The sequence below is a fragment of the Oryzias melastigma genome, linkage group LG7 (genome assembly GCF_002922805.2).
Source record: "Oryzias melastigma strain HK-1 linkage group LG7, ASM292280v2, whole genome shotgun sequence".
Classification (NCBI taxonomy): domain Eukaryota; kingdom Metazoa; phylum Chordata; class Actinopteri; order Beloniformes; family Adrianichthyidae; genus Oryzias; species Oryzias melastigma.
This window is the reverse complement of record NC_050518.1, coordinates 31,659,851-31,668,083: the sequence shown is the minus strand read 5'-3', so window position 1 is coordinate 31,668,083 and position 8,233 is coordinate 31,659,851. Positions and strand designations below refer to the sequence as shown.

General features: G+C 37.5%; 2 protein-coding genes across 6 annotated transcripts in view; both read left to right on the top strand.

Annotated features, from left to right (window-relative positions):
* LOC112140035 (paired box protein Pax-7) overlaps positions 1–8,233 on the top strand; it is a 629,290-nt gene that overhangs the window by 557,146 nt on the left and 63,911 nt on the right. The window lies entirely within an intron of this gene.
* gpr173 (G protein-coupled receptor 173) overlaps positions 1–8,233 on the top strand; it is a 15,958-nt gene that overhangs the window by 4,220 nt on the left and 3,505 nt on the right. The gene's annotated exons all lie outside the window — the stretch shown is intronic.

Sequence of the window (8,233 nt, the reverse complement as noted above, 5' to 3'; positions counted from 1 at the left end):
ATGTTTTCATGGATGTATTCATGGATGTTTTCATGGATGTATTTATGTATTCATGGATGTATTCATGTTTTCATGGATGTATTCATGTATTCATGTATGTATTCATGTATTCATGGATGTAATCATGTATTCATGGATGTTTTCATGGATGTATTCATGTATTCATGGATGTATTCATGTTTTCATGGATGTATTTATGTATTCATGGATGTATTCATGTATTCATGGATGTATTCATGGATGTATTCATGGATGTACTCATGGATGTATTCATGTTTTCATGGATGTATTTATGTATTCATGGATGTATTCATGTATTCATGGATGTAATCATGTTTTCATGGATGTATTCATGTTTTCATGGATGTATTCATGTATTCATGGATGTAATCATGTTTTCATGGATGTTTTCATGGATGTATTCATGTATTCATGGATGTATTCATGTATTCATGGATGTAATCATGTTTTCATGGATGTATTTATGTATTCATGGATGTTTTCATGGATGTATTCATGTTTTCATGGATGTATTTATGTATTCATGGATGTATTCATGTATTCATGGATGTTTTCATGTTTTCATGGATGTAATCATGTATTCATTGATGTGTTCATGTATTCATGGATGTGTTCATGTATTCACGGATGTGTTCATGTATTCATGGATGTGTTCATGTATTCATGTATGTGTTCATGTATTCATGTTTTCATGGATGTAATCATGTATTCATGTATGTGTTCATGTATTCATTGATGTGTTCATGTATTCATGGATGTGTTCATGTATTCATGGATGTGTTCATGTATTCATGGATGTGTTCATGTATTCATGTATGTGTTCATGTATTCATGGATGTGTTCATGGATCTATGTGTCTGACAGAAGATGCAGTGGAACTGGAGTGCAGCATGGAAACTCCATCACAAACCTGAGCTTTTTCGAACCGCTGCTTTTCATGTGCTCCTGATCCAACATGATTTAAAGAAAGAAATACTTTGAAAGTTTTAAGCAATGTTTTTCATAGCTATCCTCCATCATGAGAAAACTCCTAAAGAACATGTGGAAAACAGTTTTCCTGGGAGAGGGACTGAAAAGCTCAAAGGCTTTGCAGAAAGTCCTAAAAATGTTGAAGTCAACTATTTGCTTCTGATGCTACGGTCACGTATCCCACAATGCACCGCGCTGCGACCTAAATCCAAGTTTTTCAGCAAAATCAGCAGCATTTGTTATTGCATATTTACAAGCCGCACGGCGGCAGTGGAGGTTTTATGAAAGTTACAGTTTTATGGCAGCTGGACGATTTTTTGACATCAGTCAGTGGCCGCAGAGTGATCATGAACTGAGAGGAGGGTCTCCAAGGTCCCCAAAATCGTCTGATCGATCAGTTTCAGACTGCCACTGTGCTACCACCCCCCCACCCTGTGCTGCCCCCCCTCTGTCTGATTGCTAGGGATCGTACGGTAGCTACTGTGGATACAAATGGGAGGACGGCATTGATGCTTCACAAAACTGGCGTTGACATCACCACAGCGTCTCAGAGACCTGCAGGCTGATGTATTGGGTCGATGATGAGAAGAATACAAAGATGACAGAACGTTGTGGTTTCTTGGGAGGCATGCTGTGAACTGACAAAATTATAAGTGGTGCAGAATGGTCTGTTTTTAGATACCTCCAGTCTAGAAAATTCTAGACTACACCACTGCTCCAGGCTGCCAGGTGATGGCGGCTGGTGGTACGGGGATCCGCTGTCCGCACACCTTTACATGTCGCCCAATCAGATGGCGATCCAACTGCCCCGCCCTGTGGCCGCCCAGCTAATGCCCGATTTTGTAATGATGCCATCCTGCCTGATTGATGCCTGACTGCCGCCGTCTACATTCATGACCACACCAAGAGTTTTCAAAAAATCGTGTGGCGGCACAAAGTCTTGAAGATTCTCTTGATGCGTCTCCAGCACAGAATGGCAGTTGTATTTGTCACTGTTGATTTGAAGCTTTATTTTTTTCATGATACCATATTTGCTTCAATGAAACTGCTTTTTCACATTTGTTATCCACTTACGTCTAAACACTTTCAAATTGAACTCATATCTAGACCTGCACAAAAACTGGAGATTTATCTTCATTGTGATATTTGCGTGTGACGCATGTATCGAGATAGAAGACGTAAACTGCAATGGATGGTTACCTTCACACATTCTGAAACTACCTCATACAGCTTGTGGTTTTCAATAGTGCTGCCACAAACGATTATTTTAGTAGTCGACTAATCACAGATTATTTTTTCCGATTAGTCGACTAATCAGGTCATGCTCAAACTGGATGTAAAGCACACATCTTAACCATCATTAGCTTTAAAATAACTACAAATAAAGACAATTAAGATGATAGTTTCTTAAACTTTTAATGACTCGTGCAGCATCTGTCCTTCAATAGATTCTGGGATTTTTTTTTTCCGGTTCCGGGTCACGACGAGCAGACGCGTGTCTCCAGCTCTCCTCAACTCTTCGGCTTTTAAAGTCTTTTAAAGTTGCCCACAAGGACTTTAGTCCCGGAGCTGCAGCAGCAACTACCGCAACGAGGAGAGTTGAACATGGCGCAGAAGAAACATTTTTAAGCCGATTTGGCAGAACTCAAAACGGCGTTAGCTGACATACAGGCTAAGCATCATCATCATTTGGAGTATAATTTATATTGACTTTTATTTGAATAAAACAGTTGCAGTGAAATGGAAATGAGTTGTTTTTATTTTATCGCTTTAGTCATATCGTCATGGCAACAATGATCTCTAGTATCACATATCATATGTTTTCCTCATGTTGAGCAGGGCTACTAATTACACAAAAAGGATCTCTTACCAGACAAAACTGGAGGAGGCAGAGCTCTGTTTCTCTTCCTCGGCTCATCCGGCTGACTTTTCTTTTCCAGCATTAAATTAGTTTCTTTAGAACGAACACTGAACCCGTGTTTCTAGACTGCCTCCATCAGGAATTTTAAAATTCCCTTCAGGTTTTTCTTTTGGCCCGGTCTAATTCAGAGTCAGTTAATTTTGATTATCTGCTGATATGTTCTGATCCAATACTTCTGGAACACATCAAAAATGAACATAAGTGAAATAATCAGATCCAGGTGGTTTCTAATTTTATTTCAATAAGTCTATTTAGTGGTTTATCCATTAGACAGAGCACTTCTCTTTAAGGTAGCTAACTATGAAGTACTAAAACGATTTCAGAATTTGAACCTGCGAGAGGTGTTGAATGACCTGCAGAAGACTGTTCTCGTTCCCATCAATGTTGGTTGCAGGGTGGGCGGAGTCATTCTGGACTGTGTGTATTTAGCAAACTCTGTGCATAGTTGCAGTTGTTTGTTGTTGAGATGCTTAATGAGGTTTGTTGTTTTACACACAGTTTGTTCTTACCACAATACCCAGAATTCCTAGCTAGCAGCTCATGCAGTTTGCTGATGGGATGTTACTTTCATGGACTGTAAATATCTCCACACAGCAGACGTGTTTTTGTTCTCCCGTTCAGTTAGTGCCGTCTTCTGCTTTACGGCAATAACGGAGCGATCTGTTCATGTTGGTGTGAGACTTCTTCTTTTATCAGTAGCAATAACCTTGAAATGTATACACTGCCAATCAAAACATTAAAAATAAGATATATATCTGATCCCTGATCACGTTGTTACATCCAATTTCTTTCAAGTCTGTAATGTGATCTAACCCAATTTCTGATCATGTGATCAGATCAGGATATCCCTAATACATAATACCTAATGCTAATACAATTCCAGTTGTCAAAGTTAGGTGTTTTTTTTTAATTCTCAGATATAAGATTTCGGTTTCATAAACAGGCAGACACAGTGCATGTAAGAGTAATGAAGATCGCGTGTTTGTTAGACCAAATAACAGCATCTAAAACACGTTTTCCTTCATACTTTTACTACAGGTCTGCTCAGTACGTGAGGTTAAAAAACACTCTTTCAAAGACTGCAGATCACAAAAAAAGCTTGTCATTTACTTTACCGTGAACCAACACAACAACTAACACCTCAAGTGATGCAAATGACAATAATCTGAGTTTAATACATTGGAAAGTGAGCTTTGAAATGAAGGGAAAAGTAAGGAAAAGGAGAGGTTATTCTGCTCCAACAGATTCTTCTTCCAGGCAGTCTTTATGTGGAAAAAACACAAAATAACCCCCAAAATGAGTAAAACACAACAACTACATTGAAAATAAAAGTAAAGAAAATCACTTACATGTATTAAACTACTTTAATAAACTTCACATGCAGCTGTGGTTAAAATAGAAATGTGACAAAACATTGAAGTCACTGGATTGGTCTTTATATTAGTGAAAAGGTTCTTCAAGAAACCTTTCCAACAATAAAAAATTCATTCAAATTGGACAGAAACTAAGAAAGACATGACGCTTTCAGTGATCACATGTAGGGCACAATTTTGTTCCTGAATTAACTGCAGAAACAAAACACTTTCTGTGACCAGAAACAAAGACCAGAGTGTTCATGGTGGCATAACATTCTCCATCCTGATCCAATCCAAGAAAGCGAGCAATCATTCCAGAGCTCATGAAAATAACTACAAGAATTCCATGATACATTTTTATTTCCTGCGTTATGTTGCTGCTTAGACACTATGGATTGTGAACAGGAAAAAAAGCACATGCTAAGGTTTATTTTTCCATGAAACAACAACAAATATTAACGAGTAGCTTATTTAGACGCCAAGCTTACTGTATTTTCTGGAGTAGAAGTCGCATGAGAGCATGTAGCAGCAAGAGCCAAGAAATGCAGACTTAAAAAAACAACATTTTACTGGGAGTCGCTCCGGAGTTTAAGGGTGTATTCAGACTGGAAACATCTGGTTCACTTAAAGTAAACCAGAGTTCATTTCCTCAATAATCCAGAACAAAGTTTCAGTCTGAATACACTTAAGCTGACCCTGATCCGGGATCAGAAAACGCTCTCCAGGTGGTATTACTTCATGTCCATTCAGACTAGGGCTGGGAATCACTGGGTACCTCACGATACGATACGCGATACATGGCTCACGATATCGATAATATTGCGATACTGCGATCATTGGTAAAAATACTCTCTAAAAACTAACATTATAAAGAAGAACACATATTTTTTGGGGAAAATATACCTCCATTTATTTTTTTAGTTTAAACACAATCATAATAAACAACTTTTCTTATTTTGTGCAACAAATTATAGACACTTTTGTGCAACACTATACTGTGTCTTTGACAAACATTGACAACAACCAAATTGGAATTATCTGTCAGATTCAATGTTAACAACAGTAAACATGATCAGCAGAGACACTACTTAGTGCAGAATTGTTGTAACAGAACAAAAATTAAATAATTCAAGTGGCGACAGCTATCTACCTCTAAAACAATGTCACACCAAAGGATGATGAATATAATGTTTTACAGCTTCTCCTAAAATCGACCTAATTTTTTGTGCACTTTTCCCTCATTTGAAAAGGGCGGAGCATCCAAAAATAAAGGCTGATTTACTCAGACCGTCACTTGAGATTATTTTTCCAATCTTTATCATTTTTCCATTTGGTCAGTCAGCAGTCAATAGGTAAAAACCTTAAAACACAAACAATAATGGCAATAAATATTTACAAACTCAAATTTTATTACAGAACAGCAATAATAACATCTTTAATCAATAATAATTTATATAATTTTAAGTGCTTCAATTAATTAGTAACCTCCCTAATTTTACAGTGAATTCATGTACTTTATTTTAATTACATTTTTATTTAAGTTCATACATCAAATCCTATATTTTTTATTTAAGAATGACTTTAAATTAACATTAGCAAAAAGTAAATATAGTCATTTGAAAACTTTACACCATAAATTTACCAAAGTTACACCGTACACCAGCAGGTTAAACATCAAAATGCATGAAAATGAAAAATCCGACCGGTACCTGAAGTACACACAAACTATTGCGAAGCGCCTAGTTCCCACAGGACACCTATCAAACAGGAAATAAGCGATCGCGGTCATTCTAGCGCTCAGACAGAGTCACTTCTTACCGGCTGCCTCTCCTAAAGATGGATTACAAGCGTGCACAGGTAGGCATGCTTCACACACGCGCTACCGAGCCTGTATCTCACCAGTGCGTTTCCTGAATGAAGTGCGTGCGTCGCCATTAAATGTCCGACGCAGCGCACCCTGCTGCTCAACAGTTCCATCACACGACTCAGACGCTCAGCGCAACAGCCTCTTCAAATGAAAATACAGGATCAATACTTGGTTAGAATCCATCTCAAATCAATTGCAGGACTAAATATCGCGATATATCACAATATTGATATTTTGGCACACCCCTAATTCAGACGGAGCTCTGGTTCACTCTGAGTTTCCTCAGTCTGAACACACAACTGGTCCAAAACGGCCAGTGTTGACGGTCATTATGGGATGTAAACACAATAGGAATGAATTAACCGAAGAGTTGCAGATAAACGTGAAACGATGAGTCAGCACTGAAATGTGGTGGGATGAATGCAGACTCATTAAAACTACTTTTAGCTTGATTCACATTGTTCTCATACTGTTCTTCTAACAATCTCTCTGTCACAAACACTTTTCAGCCGTTGTCTCCTCAGTAACCGTCTTACAACGTGCCTCCATCGCACCAAAGGAAAAAGTGTTGAACTTGTGGTTGATACAGATGTTCACTATTGAAGACCAATCTCTTCAAAGTCCTTTTAGTCTTCAAAGTTTAGTCAAGACACTTAGAGACCACTCCTAAAATTCTTTCTTTACTGACTCAACAACAAAAACAGTAATTGAATTCCACAGATTTAGTTACACAAAGACAAAAGCTGAAAAATGTTTCACATGCTTGTCTGCCATGACGTCATTATGTTCCCTAAAGACCCACTCCCATGGATATGGTGTCTTAACCCTCGTGCTGTCTTATGGGGTCCAGATTAGGGCTGTAACGAGTATCTCAGTAGTCTGATACTTGCAAGCTGCTCCCGAAAATTCAAGTACGAATATTTGCGACATTTAAGATTGCTAATTTGTGATCTTTATAAACAAAGTAAAGTGTAGAAAAAATATTCTCTCGGGACAATGTATTTTTACTCTGAAATGCAGAATAATGTTGGATTTTTAAGTTTATGAACTAAAACAAAGCCGAATGAGTGGCGCTTCTGTCACAGGAAGTAAACAAATCTTTGTGTCGGTGAAGCTTCCTGTTTTCAAAATAAGACTAGCGAGAGCTTTTATTCTCTTCAAAAACTGAGACTGAAGTTCTGTTCACTGACATAGCTTCTGAAATTAATGAATCAGTCTCAACACCGGAGCTTTAGCTCCAGAGTTTACATTCTTTTGGTTATAACTCTTCAACAGTTGATGTAATGAGTGAAACTCCAGTGGATTCTGAAGAGGAGAAACGCAGCCTCACACTGAGCTCTGCACAGTCAAAGAGCAGATGTAATCAATATGAATCAGCTGATACTGCCACGGAAAAAATGACTTTCATACAGGCTCTGCACAAATATGTAACGTTTAGAACATAAAATGTTTAAGAACTTTGAGGATGGAAAAACAGTGGGGAACTTTTTCAGGTTTTGTCGTTAAATGATCCAAAATATCAGTGATATTTATGCTTTTGATATTGTTTATATTATTGCTAAACTTAACCAGAAGGTTTGCAAAAGAAAAAAATAAAACAAAGTTTAAAATAACAAGCATCCTCTCTGCCTAAATCTGTGTTTTTCTGATCTCCTGTACTAAATAAAGGTATAAATGGTAGTAATTTAATACCAATCATTTCAATTTTCACAAAATCCAGTAAAAAGACAAACACATAGCAAAAAACATAATAAAAAGTAAGAATCGTGGTTCGTTTGGTGAATTGTTGAGCTTGATTTGTGAATTGAATCAGATCACCACTTAAGTATCAATCCACAGTTCTAGTCCAGATGACCCCGCCCTTACATTTTTTTTTTTTTTTAACTTGTCCTGTCCAACAGCTGAGCCAACAGATGTGGGCTGAGAGCTTCTTGTGTTGGGCAGATTTTACTGTCACAACAGGGATTTATTGTCTGATTGCTGAAAGCAATCAGAGTATGTTATCCTACAGATTTATTATATTTGTCTGATTGCTGAAAGCAATCAGAGTATGTTATCCTAAGAATTTATTATAGTTACTTATTATATTTTCTTATTCCG